At 37.7% G+C, this 14,123-nt stretch overlaps 1 long non-coding RNA gene across 3 annotated transcripts in view; it reads right to left on the reverse strand.

The window, feature by feature from the left end:
* The window catches only part of LOC110057075 (uncharacterized), a 15,173-nt gene extending 6,434 nt beyond the window's left edge, over window positions 1-8,739 (reverse strand). For 2 of the 3 annotated variants that reach the window (XR_016209941.1, XR_002297500.2), the window contains exons 1-3: window positions 8,469-8,739; window positions 8,317-8,373; window positions 2,588-2,658 (exon numbers count right to left, since the gene is read on the reverse strand). This is a non-coding gene — a long non-coding RNA (uncharacterized LOC110057075). Of the gene's footprint in view, window positions 1-2,587; window positions 2,659-8,316; window positions 8,378-8,468 lie in introns of all 3 variants that reach the window. The other variant, XR_002297501.2, reaches the window with a different exon arrangement.
* Window positions 8,740-14,123: the final 5,384 nt, after the last annotated feature.

Here is a 14,123-nt window from a genome sequence, read left to right on the forward strand (position 1 = left end):
TCTAAGTGAAATCAACATCCTTGCCGTCACGCGTTAACGTGAAATCAGCATTTTGACCTATTTAGACCTGAAATCGACATTTTTGAGCTTATACGCTGCGTGAAATTAACATTTTGCTGTTTTCTAAGTGAAATCAACATCCTTGCCGTCACGCGTTAACGTGAAATCAGCATTTTGACCTATTTAGACCTGAAATCGACATTTTTGAGCTTATACGCTGCGTGAAATTAACATTTTGCTGTTTTCTAAGTGAAATCAACATCCTTGCCGTCACGCGTTAACGTGAAATCAGCATTTTGACCTATTTAGACCTGAAATCGACATTTTTGAGCTTATACGCTGCGTGAAATCAACATTTTGCTGTTTTCTAAGCGAAATCAACATCCTTGCCGTCAAGCGCTAACGTGAAATCAGCGTTTTGACCTATTTAGACCTGAAATCAACATTTTTGAGCTTATACGCTGCGTGAAATTAACATTTTGCTGTTTTCTAAGTGAAATCAACATCCTTGCCGTCACGCGTTAACGTGAAATCAGCATTTTGACCTATTTAGACCTGAAATCAACATTTTTGAGCTTATACGTTGCGTGAAATCAACATTTTGCTGTTTTCTAAGTGAAATCAACAACCTTCCCGTCACGGGTTAACATGAAATCAACATGTAAACCTTTTTTGACCTGAAATCGACATTTTTGAGCTTTTACGTTATGTGAAATTGACATTTTGCTGCTCTCTAAGAGAAATCAACATCCTTGCCGTCGCGCGTTAACATGAGTCAACGTTTTAACCACTGTTGACCTGAAATCAATAAATTTGAGCTTATATAAGTCGCGTGAAATTGACATTTTGCTGGTTTCTAAGTAAAATCAAAGTCCTTGCGGTCGCGGCGGGCCGATCCTTTGTTATAATAAACCGAGGCGAGACTTCGACTTATAACAAAGGCTTGGCTTGGCTATTATAACAAAGGGTCGGCTCTGTTTATCATAACAAAGGCCCGGCTTCGTTTATTTGAAGACCTCGGCGGGAAAAGGGCGCTAGCTATTTTAATCAAAAGTGAACTTTGTCGAAAACGCTCCAAATTTCCCATACAGTTTTGTTTAGGTATGTTTAACAATGTCCCGTAGTTTTTCCGCTAAGCTTCGCTTCGTTTTCGAGATATTGCGTATGCAGAAAAACCACTCGGTTTTCCTAGCGGCGTCTTTATAAACGAAGCAAAAACCAGCGACAAAAATACAGGACCACGTTTTTCTATTACATTGAAGACCGCATGCAAAAATTCAAGCCCTTTCGCGAAAATTTTTTTTTTCACCCAAATCGTCACTTAGCATGGTTTTGCACTCACCCCTTCAATTATAAGGGACAATTTTTGCGAAGTTGTTCAGTGACCATTATACAAAGGGTGACCACTATATACAGGGCCGTTACATACAGGTTTGACTGTAAGAGGAAATCTATAATGTTAAATCATAATCTTCTCAAATAGTCTACAGTGAATCAGTCAGCTAAAGGTCAGTCAGTCAGTCAGTCAGTCTCCCCTTCTGCTGATCTGTCTGTGTCTGTCTGCAATTCAGCCAATCATTTTATCTGTTAGTATATTCAGTTGCCAGTTTTCAGTCAATCAGTTAGTCTCTTTACCACCTTGCTGACTCTTTACACTTGTTTTACTGACTGTCCAAAGGGCAAGCACTCATTGCTACATGTACTTATTTCATTGCTACAGAAGTTCACCTTGTCAGTATGTCAAATAATCTACATATCAGTTTATCAATGAGTTAACCTGTTAGTCAGTCTGTTTGTCAATCCATCACCATGCCACTTCCACTAGTTGATTTGCATACTTAAACAATTGCATGTACATAGTCAATGAATAAATCAGTTCACAGATCAACTAGAAATTCAATTGGATATTTTGTCAATAATATTTTATTGGAAAATAGTTAATATACCTAAGTACATTGTTGAGTTTTATACATGTAAGTATGTCATCAGAACTTCAAAGAATGCAAGAGAAGCACATAGAAAAGAACGTGGTGACACACTTCACAAGTCTACTTAAAAATTTCCAAGTGCTGATCAGTCTCTCTATTGACTCAGTCCATCAACCAGCTAATCAACCTCTCCATTAGCAAAGTCAATTAGTTAATCATTTAAATGGATTAAAACCCAGTTTCCAGTTTATTCAATGCAAATTTGAAATGGAGAGCAAAAGAGGAATTTAGTACAATTTCAAGGTTACCACAGCAGACAACTTTTGTACTGGCACTCTTGCTAAAAGAGGCCGCAATGAATTAGAGAAGACAATTTGTCACATTTCAGAGGCTTGTAAATTAGCACTTATGAGAAAGAATTTCAAGGATGGACATCTTTCTTACCACTAAATGAATTATTTTTTTCATTAAAATACAAATTTTGCTGAAAAAAATGTGCGAGTGTAATAATGATTTTGAGTGAAGATTTTTGCAGGTCATGAAAAAATCCCTGAAAAATGGTTTAACTGTTAATATATAAGAATGCTACTAAGTAGTAATTACTTGTCTGATTAATCAAGAGTAATATATTTGTTAATCACTGTAATTTATTAGTTTACCTGGATAACTGCAGCATGTAAATCCTGATTGCCAAGTTTCTGATCCACTTGGTTCCCTGTTTACATCTCATCTAGAAAACAAAATTTAGGTCACCTTTAATTTATATGTATGTAGTTTCCCCGAAGCTCAAAATACTAACTCTCCTAACCAAATGCCAATATAGTATAGGGAATTTATAGATTAAGGCAACAACTCCTAAATGTTTTCTGAGCTGAATGACATTGAATAGGGTTCACACTGATGTCAATAAATTTAAAGGGAGCATGTAAATTCCAAGTCCAACCAAACCATTCTTGCAGTGCTAAATCTGTCATTTTGACATCTGGCAACTTAAAAAAAAAAAAAAAAAGATCAGAGACAGCCCTAGTCTTCTCGGACATATAGAGACAAGGCGGTCATATTTACACAATTTTGCTGTACATTAGTCATATATATACTGTATGTATGTATCTAACAGTGACTTAGCATGGATTCTTGGTTCTCCTAAATTCTAACAAATAGAAAACACTCAATGTAAAATTTGCATGCACACATCACTGGGATGTGTACATTTGTACACAGTCTGTTTTGCAGACTGTTTCTACTCTTTGTACACAGATTTTTGAGTTTAATAAAGACAAGAATGAGACATGCTGCTTTTAATTTTCTTCAACTCTTTTTCCCAAATACCTTTCAAACAGGTTATATGATTGTTAAAAACTTAATAACTGCCAATAAGTTAAAGAATTCTCACAAATCATTTTAGGAAACATCATGCAAAACTGACAAAAAAACATCTACATGGTTAATTACTTGGCTTTCTCTTTCACAACTGATCGTGAATAGCTCTTTTTGTAAACCTTAGCACAGTGCCGAAAAAAATTTATTACATAGCGATTTGGACAAAATAATTATTACATAATTTGTAAACACAAATAATCTGATGACTCAATCTGTAGCCACACATGAAGTAACAAGTGTGCTTTGCAATGCATTGTAGGGTAATTTCAAAAGTCTGGAAAGGCCATTATTGAAAGCAAAACATGTTTCAAAGCAAACACCATCTGCAAACAAAATCTTCATAACCAATAGCCAACTCATTTGCAATAGGAGCTCTCTCAGCATGGTCGATCATAATGAAAAATTAGTCAGAACACTAAAAAATTTGGTTACACAAGGTCTGATGACTGTTAATTCTAGCACTATTAACATCTTTTGACTATTCATACTATATTTCTGTGAAAAATCATGAAATGCTTCTAGTGTCTTTCGAAATTTTACGGTATCCATTCGAAATTTTTCCATGGCCATTCCAACATTATTTGAAACTGTTTTAAACAGCTGGAACATCCTTTTCTCATCCGTTGATTAGCTGTTCATTTAATAGCTGTTTGCTTTGACAGTTCATTCTCATCACTTGAAATTAAAATATACAACAATCTCATTGCTTAGTTCAAAACTAAGTTCTGCTGCTGGGTTAAAAATAAAAAAAAGAATTTTTCATTGCTGTTGAAACAATTTGAAAATTTTGTGCTTGGTTTAATTGATCACTGTGTTCAAGGCACTGTAGTTTTTGTGCCCATGCTGGGTTTGATTATCAATTTTTTTGCCACTGGGTTAAACATTTTTATTTATCGCTGAATCATTCTGAGTTGTTGCTGCATGAGCCAAATTCAGTTTGCTTTGTTTCCCAGTTTGAAATTATAATTTTAAAAAAATCGTAGCAAGCTTTAGAGTCAAATCTGTTACTGGGTTAATTGAAGAAACTTATTTTTGTTGCTGGACCATTCAGAATTGTTTTATTTGCTGGGTTTACAGTGTGTTTCACAAAACTTTTGTCAAAAGGTTTCTGAAATTTGTTTGAAATTCCTGAAGTTCGCTATGAACTTGGCAATTTCATTACGTAGTTATCAATCAAATCGCGAACTTAGAAACAAAGTTGTGAATTTCTGGTGCAGTGGATTGACTTATTTGCTGATCCTTCTGTAAAATTTTACAACTGAGTTTTCCCAGATGTCACCCAACACCTGCCTAAAATAGAATACAATTTCTGTCGTGTCAGTTTCTCAGGTACATGTAGCTAATTCAGGAAGAACTTCCACGGATAGTGGTTTAAATTAAAGTATTTTGCGTGTACATTAAAAATCTAACAGAGATATTGAAAAAACTGTTTTTCTTTCAGGAATATACATCATTCTAGAAATAGCGTGAAACAACAGCACGTATCAATGCCATTCGTTGAACTTTTGTATTTCCATTTCTTCTGTAAACCAGATGCAAATCGAGTCATTTGTCAAAAATTTACATTTCAGAAGTACCAGTAAACGATGACTTCCAACAGAGAAAATGCAAATGCAATAGTAAGAAGATTAAAAAAAGAAAACGGCACTGTTCAAGCTCGAATTTAAGTTCTGACAGTAAAAGTGAATTGCACGTGGCACACGTAAGCAGTAATTCATTTGCAGTACCACACAATTGCCCAGAGTGTTTCCACCTTCAACTGCATTTCTCAGTTGGGTAGATAGAGCTGTTCCATCGATTGTTCTTCACTCTGCTCTCTTCCCTCTAATTGACAGCGGTGATTCTTCCTATAGGAAATCTACTTGATGTGCCTAAAGGTAAGTTCAGTTCCTTCAAAAACATCTCCTCGACTTGATCCAAAGTAAGAGGTTTTAGTTGAAGCCTCCTCGTAAATTGGTCAAGAGTGTTTCAAAAATTGGGTGATGTGTTTTTTGGTCCATTTTGTCCCTAAATGTAGCCATCTAATTTGACAAGTCTGCCATAACCAAGATACATGCAAGACAAGAAATGGAATAATGGGGGTCAAGCAACTTGAACTTCCCAAATTCCAAACTTTGCTACAGGTGCAATTATTTAAAACAAACTTCGGAAACCGTTTGTCGTTAAAGTTTTGTGAAATGCACAGTAAAATATTATTTTTGCCATTGGGTTCAGAGGTGTTTTGAAACTGGTTTGAAAATGGTTTTTGTAATAAGACTGTACTAAATCACTAATTATTAAACTTAATGCTTTACTGTTGGACCATTCAAAGTTTCTCTGTTGATAAGTCAGAATGGATTTCTTGCTAGGTTCACCATTACAGGTCTTTATTAATTTATACGAATATTGTTTTTCCAGCTGAGACTCGATATTCTTATTTTTCTGCCAATTTTAGGCTGAAAATATTCTTGTAAATATTCTTAGATTATAGTGTATCACATTTCTGCCTTCAAAGGTAATTGGAGCCAGCCTGCAGGCCTTTTAAGGCCTTAAAAGGCCTAATAATTATAAAGAAATGTCATCAGTATCAAATGTACACTCAGCTAGTGCTGTTTTTGTTGTTTTTTGGCATATTTTGCTGTTTAGAGAAAAGAAGAATTTTATACAATTTACTATAAATATATATAAATTGTATAGTATTTACAAATTTTCAACACACAATATTATTCTTTCAAAATCTCAGCCTTGGGTTTATTCTTAAGGTGCAACTACTCAAACCAAGGTGGCCTGACAAAATTTTATTCAGATTTAACAAATGAAAATCACGGAGATTAACAATAGTTTTCCAACAAATTATCCACGTAATCAAGCTGTACATTACAGTGGCAACAGATTTGTGTTAAAACTTTTAAAATGCCAGTGGTCTATTTGCGAAGAATTTGCTTAAGTGGCCTTAGTCAGAGTAGTCACACTGTAAACTATTCTTAAAATTTTGCAAATTTCAGTCTCGATATTCTTATAAAATGTATTCTTATTAAAAAACAAAGAGCGTATACTGTTTGGTGGGCTCAGAAAAATGTGTAAGTATTTCCTATGTCATTTGACAATTAATGCCCACTTGAGTATCTGTACTGCTTAAACACCTCTGGTCTGATTACAAATGAACAATTTATTGTTTATTCTCAAACAAAGCATTGCAAGATTCTTGCTTTGCCTTCCATACACAAATCTGTCCTGTCTACACAACAAATTTCCATATATGCATATACTGCAAGACTAGAAATCCCATCCTTCAGTGTGTGTATACAAGGAGTTGACCTGGGAGGGGGGCGGGGGGGTGAGCACTGCACGAACTGACCTATGCATAACAGTGAGAAAGGGCCATTTTCTTTCACTTTGATAAATTTAATACCTGAGAACATAGTTACTAGAGGGAAGTGGTTATGAAACCCAACAAAGTTCTTTTTTGTAAGTATTCATTCACTTTTTTGGCCTTGACCATGCATAAAAGATTGTGCACAGTTATGGATCTTCTAAAATACATAGAGCCATCTTTGTTTGCTCTTTTGATCTTTGCGAGGCTTTATAACCATTCCTCTCTAACAACTAAGCTGAGAACAAGGAATCCATACTACTATATATACAGGCAAATCCACATGGTAATAAGTAACAAATTTGATTTTGTACTTGAACCTAAGTCTGCACTTGTAACAGACCCAGCTTGAATTATTAGGATTTCTAATATTACAAAGACTGTATAAACGTACACCTTAGAATTTTACAGCTGCCAACTTTCTCCAAAGACATCTCAAAGATTACTGAAAAAGGATATGAGCATTGATGATCCCAGTCCCAAGACGCACTTTCTTAAAATCTAAAGCTGTTGCCAATACTTTTCCTTTGATATCAATATACAAGCAGCAATTTCTGCAGTCTCATTGGCTAAGAGTTGCTTGAAATGTGGTTGAGATGAAAACTATGGCTTTGCAAAATCCTTGTCAAAAATTAATTGTTAAAAGACTTCAGTACTCTACAGTAATAATTAGCCATTTGGTTGATTTTAGCTCAGTATTTTCAGTGTGCGTTCTAGCATCATAACTTGAACGTTGAAGAGCTTCCTGTTCCTCATCGATTTACATGGTGCAGTGTTTCACAAACCCATGACATACGGCTAAGCCTAGAGAACATTTGAAGACCCGTGCATTTTCCCTTTAGTTTGTTCTCAATTTTTTTTAAATCTAACAGGCAGGAAAGACTTATCTTCATGCAGGTCTTGAAGGGAGTGAATGAATATTATTTACCCTTGAATGAACAGGTCAAATGTTTTGGAGTTTGACATCAGAATTTGCAATGAAAATTACCAAAACATGGCAGACATTGCCACTTATATTTTATCAATAAGTAATCACGTGATTTTTCTTTTGATTTTTGCAATAAATAAACACAAATTTTTCAAAGTCTATAAATTGCACTGGCACTACAGGCTCCTGCAATTTTGTTAGCCTTTGAAAATTAATGTATGATTATTTATTCCAGATTGTACCGGAAATCATGTGATTTGTACCAACCTTAACATGAACTTTCCGTTTCTTTCATTAATTCAAGTTCATATACAACTCAAGTTGTGGTTCAATATTACGTTTGGTCCAATTTGGTACAGCTTGCTTTGTTTCAATGACTAACATTATAATATATTACCATGTACATGTACTAGAACAAACGAAACTGTCAAATTGTACCGGCAAGGGTAAAATTGATCCACAACATAAGCTTATATTTCTTGATAATGAGCAGTAAAGGCTGTAATAGCTCCATTTTTTTCGGACGTGAGATCGCGTAAGAGTTCGAACTTCAAGCTTGAGACTCAGGCCAAAAGGTGTGAAAGTTGGCAGGTGTAGAATTTGTCGCTTTGTTTTTCTACTTATGCTTATATATTATACCTCTTCTAGTAGTTTAAGCTTAAGCTTACATTAAATCAAACTGAAACACAGTCACATTGTAAATTCAAGGTTTGTGAGTTTCAGCTAACCTTCATCGTGCAGAGCATTCATTGATCAACTAGCAAAACGTCTCCTCATTCCTCGTCCTGGCTTTGACATGCACAAAAAGGAAAAAAAGGTTACCTTATGTCTCACATCAAGTATTTTACTGGCTTAAATCGCTTCAAAACAAATAACAAACCTTTGAATTGTAATTCACTTGCCCACGTGCAAAATCGCAAAAAGACATTACACCCGCAGACCAGAGGGAGATAGCAGGGTAAAACGGGAGGGGAGGGGAGGGAGAGGGCTGCGTGGATACAGCCTCCGAGCTTCCTCCGAGCATTCCTCCGAGCATGCAGTCTTCGCACTCAAGCACAGGAGCACAGGTAGCCGTCACATCCGTTTAGAATATGAAGATGTTTTGTGGCGGCCATTTTGAATGTTGAATACGCGGTTTGCTAGTGCGAGGTCTGGAACCGAACTTACGGAACAGCGATCGAATCCTTCGAGGATTTGCCAATTTTCCCGCCCGTTTCAGATTTCGGTTTCAGGCCTCACACTAGCAAATCGCGTATCTAAAAATTCAAAATGGAGGTTGGTTTTAAAATTTTTTCTTCATATATATTCTAAACGGATGCGAGGGCTCCCTGTGTCGGAATGAAGCGTCAGTATTTCGAATCTTGGTGTGGACAGCTTTTTTTTTCTTTTGATTTTTTCTTAACTACTGAGGGATGGTTTGCGTCACATCCGTTTAGAATATGAAGATGTTTTGTGGCGGCCATTTTGAATGTTGAATACGCGGTTTGCTAGTGCGAGGTTAGCCTGCAGAGCAGGTGAGATTTTTTCGAGCGAGCGCTCACATCGTAAAAAGTTTAGCCGCCATCTTGAATTTTTCATGCAGTGGAAGACTGGGGAGAGAAAGAAAGTTTTACCAAGGAGGTGAATGATAGGCAAGAGGAAGGATAGGGGAAGGGTGGAGCGAAGAAAATCTCATTCCCCCCCCCCCCCCCCCCCATCCCCCACCGTCTAACATGGCGGTCTAACATGGCGGTCTGAAAAGGCGGTCGCAAGGTTGTAACGCTAACTCGCCCCAATAAGACGCCTGCACTGCAGGCTAGTGCGAGGTCTGAAACCGAACTTACGGAACAGCGATCGAATCCTTCGAGAATTTGCCAATTTTCCCGTCCGTTTCAGATTTCGGTTTCAGGTCTCACACTAGCAAATCTCGTATACAAAAATTCAAAATGGAGGTTGGTTTTAAAATTTTTTCTTCATATATATTCTAAACGGATGCGAGGGCTCCCTGTGTCGGAATGAAGCGTCGGTATTTCGAATCTTGGTGTGGACAACTTTTTTTTTCTTTTGATTTTTTCTTAACTACTGAGGGATGGTTTGCGTTTATAAAGGAAGTAAAAAATATTCAGGCAATAAAAGTAAAGTAATTAACGGTAATTATATAAGGAGTAACTGCAGAATGCTCGGCCACTCGAAGTTGTACCCCTTACAGTGCATTTATTGAAACCGGGGCCACCCAGACAATGAAAACCAATCAGATGGCAGAACTGAAACAATAGATTCCAACATTTTCAAATCCAGCCAATCAAATGTCCGGTACAAAACAATGAAATCTCAACTTTTTCGCTGTGAATTGTTATGCTTACGCGACATTGTGTCACTTTACTTTAGATTTTACATTTACAAGCGTGTTAAACTCATTAGGTTTGACCGTTTTCCACTATATCATTTTTACGGTTGTTTAAAGTCATAGAATAGTAGATTTTGACAATTTTTTGACCAAATAAATTTCACTCCTGTTGTCTGCGCTTGTTTCTATTTTTACAAGGGTCGGTACAAAACGCGGACCCCTCAATCTGGACCCCCTACTGGATTCCCTTTTGGACCCCATCTGGACCCAATCTACACCCCTTCTAGACCCCTTCTGGACCCAATCTGGACCCCCATTTTTTTCTTTCAGAAAGTGCGGGCTCCTGATTTAAATAATTAAACTTAGAACGTAACGCTATGAAGTCTATTTAATCAGTGAGCAAAATGTGAAGAAATCAATGAATTCAGGTAGCGTTGTGTCTAGAATAATGAAATGGCTGCGGCCGCACTATCTATCTCTCGTGAAGTCACAGCTTACTTATGCCACGGAAGTTTGGTCTCCTGCTAGTGTCAATTTGAGAACAATCTTAGAAAGAGTCCAGAGGCGCGCCACTCGCTGGATGCTAAGAACTAGAATTGTCCTACAAACAACGATTGCTGACTCTTCGCTTGTTACCACTAACATATGACAGGGAACTGAGAGATCTTTTATTTCTCTATAACTGTATTTCTGGATATACTGACCTAAAAATTGAACGATATGTTACTTTTACCACACATGGCCGGTCCCGCTCTAAGAATCCCACCCTCGTACTAAAACCTGCTTACTGTAAAATCGCAACTTTTCAAGCGTCTTTTTTCAATAGAATTGTAAAACCCTGGAACGCTATCTGTAATTTCGCCCCTCAAGACAAATTTTCTAGCCCAAGTTTATTCAAATATTTTTTGCACGCCACCTGTTTTGTTGGCATAGCTTGAAATGTTTTCCACCCCTAAGAGGTACTAACTCTAAAACAGTAAAACGGGCACACCGAGCATGATCCAGGCCGCGCGAGCAACATGGAGTCAGCAATTAAACAGCATGCTGAGTCCACGGATCAGAACATTCACCCAGGAGACTCCTAGATCCTCGAACGTGGTGTTAACAACTACCACAAGAGGACTCTCAACTTTGGACAGCGCTGCCATCAACAAGAGGAAACCGTTCCCTCGGGTTTACTTACCGTTGATTTAAAAATCATCATAATATAGATAGGACCCCGCACGCGCTCTGATTGGTCAAAATCCCATGTTTTATCAGAGTATAAAATATAGAAAAAGCGTGCTTTATTGTTTTTTCGCACATTACCTCTATATCATAAAGCAAATGAAGAAGCCTAAGCCTTGTATTACACTAAGCCTTGTATTACACCGGACATTTGAGAACACTCGAGAAATGTAGAAAACACTCGCCTGCGGCTCGTGTTTTCTACATTTCCCTCGTGTTCTCAAATGCCCGTCGTGTTTTATCACAGTTTAAATCACGGCTTAGGTTTCTTTATTTGTTAAATAAAACGACAGCAAGCGCGGGGCTGTAGCGCGAGCAATAACGAACTTTGATATTGCATTGATGAACTCTGATGAAGGTGAACAGAGGCCACCGAAAATTCAGTTACAAAGGTAACAGATCGGATTAAGAAAGTTAAAAAAATGTCATTTTTGATAATTATTTTTATTATTTTCTTAATATTGTTTTTTCATCGTCCGCCGTCCACGGTCCGCCATCCGCCATCCGCCGTCCGCATCCATATTTTACAGAGTCCACTGGGCTGACGCAGACTCGACCTTTACTGCTGGGCTCCTGCTGCTGCGCAGTTAAAAATGCCACGCACAAGCCGTAACCAATAAGAGAAATGGATTTCTATGATGTCATCAATAAGGAATTTCTCCGTTCAAATCCAAGATGTCTTCATTACGGGAAATGGAGATGAGTGTCGATGAACAGGACAAAATGTCGCAAAATATAAAACAACTCGAGCTACGATGCAAGAATTGAAGCTGCATGAAGCTGTTCTCTCGTGAACGTCAGAAGCACGCCTACACGTCAGGTTGACGTCAGCATTGGCCTAACATAACAAAAATTTGGTTGGAGAGTGATACAAACAGTGGAGTTTTATCGTATCAGTTCACATTTGACACTCGTTAGATTACATGCACAGTTTATCTCAGATCTCACTGATGTCGCCTCTAATGAAGTAATGATCTCAACATTATGAGACAAATAACATGGCGAATCAAAAAATAATTACGAAAATGCTGCTGAAAGCACGCTCCCTTTCCAACTGTTAGAGAGCGCGGTGAGCGAAAGAACGTAGATGTCAAGGATTTCCGCTCGCTATGCCAATGGCCTAATGCCAGAGAGGAAGTGTCATCGTTTTATATCTTCAAAAACTCATATCTCCTCTTTATATTTCAATGGACCTGTGGTTGCTGACGTCATTGTTTACATTTTCCGCAATAACCCGCGACCTCCGCAGAGAAGGCAGAATTGGCTTCACACGTTGCGTGTTAAACTTAATAATTGATGAAATGTTCAGCTCTGTGAGTATAATATTAAAAGCGAAAATGGCTTCAAAACCTGTAAAATTTCTGAGAGGTAAAAGCTGCTAATGAGCTTATATATTCTTTGAAAAAAAAGTTTAGTTTTTAAATCCACTTTACATTTAAAGTATCGATACATCGGGCTCGAATATTCCTTGGGACCTTTTATAAAATCGTGCTGTGCCGTCCTTTCAATATTCAAAACTGATATCTTTGTAGTTTGATCAGAAACTGAATCGCTTATGCTAATGAGACAAATATGGTAAAACAAGGATTCCCCTGTACGAGAAACTTGCAAACTTTGCAAGCTCTCAAATAGGATGCATAGAAAGCGTACATTTGCGCCACCACTGTACACCTCATCATGTGCATGGGCGGGATAGCTCATACATGTGCGTTTATGTTCGCTTGAAGGAAAGGCTAAGTGCTAGTGGGGCCGGGGTTGCTGGCCAGCCATCTTGAAAAGCATGCAACCACGAGAGAACGCCTGGGCTAAGGTTGGAGAACATTTGAGGCATACACTTATAACCATGGCTGGCTGAGGATTTATAACCTGATCCTGAACGTTTTCTTTCTTCTTTTAAAGTAAAGAGAATCGAATGGTGAAATTATCCCTCGTGGCTGGCGTGGATCGCACGCAAACTCTAGCAGAGTAAAAGAATTTTAACCACGACGGTTGAATTTGCCATTGCGCAAGTTACCTCGTGACTCTTGTTTTCCTCCGTGAGGAAAAGTCTAAAGGAGTAAAAGCTGAGCAATCAGGTTAAGTTCATCGTGGAATACTGGAAACGTTTTCAACTGTAACTAAAGATAAATTTTCCTCTCATCCGTCTAAGAAACAACAATCTTGTTTTGCAGGGACATTCGGAAATATAATTGAGGACTGTGAATCACAAAGAAGGTCACGATCTATACATACTAAGACATTGTCTGCCCCGTTTTGTGGTAACGAAAGATCGCCCTCAGTTATTCAGGCAACTTTCAAAACTTCGTTATGAAGCTTACAACACACTGAGCAGTACAAACACATACACCAAAAAACAACACACACAAATAAAATTAAACTATCATTAAACTCTACCTGAAAAATTTCAAGTAGTAAGCCCATTTATGAATGAAGTTATTTTTGCAACACAGTCTCTCATTTTACACATTTCTGACGTTTTCTGAACTGAATTAGTTTTTCAGCTGCAGTCATAAGCAGCAGTGGTTCGGCGATGTGTTCGGTCCTATCTCTCCACAGCCCAAATAAACCACATAAACTACCAGGAAAATTGCTACATGTCTTAAACCCAGCTAACACATATCACATGAAATCCATGTGGTGTACATTAATTATTCTCACAAAGTCTTTGTACGAGTCTTGCATGGCCAAGCTTTGCATCAGGAGGATCGAGCCTTTAACGTAGAGATTGGCATGTACATGAGCACATATTGCTATTTTATTGAAGACGTTGTATGCTCTTGACATGTGAAGAGACGTTTGAAATGAAAAACCACCCATTCAACTCTCTGAGAACTGTTACTGGGGATCATCCCCCTTTCCCCAATTTCAATGATGGAAAATGGCGCATTTTGATTTCAGCAAGAATTCACCACTGATTTTTACTTCTCTTTTTCTACGTCCATGTCTGTGTAGCCTTGATCCTCAGCCTTGTTTCGTGGCTGT

The sequence above is a fragment of the Orbicella faveolata genome, unplaced genomic scaffold (genome assembly GCF_042242905.1).
Source record: "Orbicella faveolata isolate gen_17 unplaced genomic scaffold, um_ofav_v1 contig_1, whole genome shotgun sequence".
NCBI lineage: Eukaryota > Metazoa > Cnidaria > Anthozoa > Scleractinia > Merulinidae > Orbicella > Orbicella faveolata.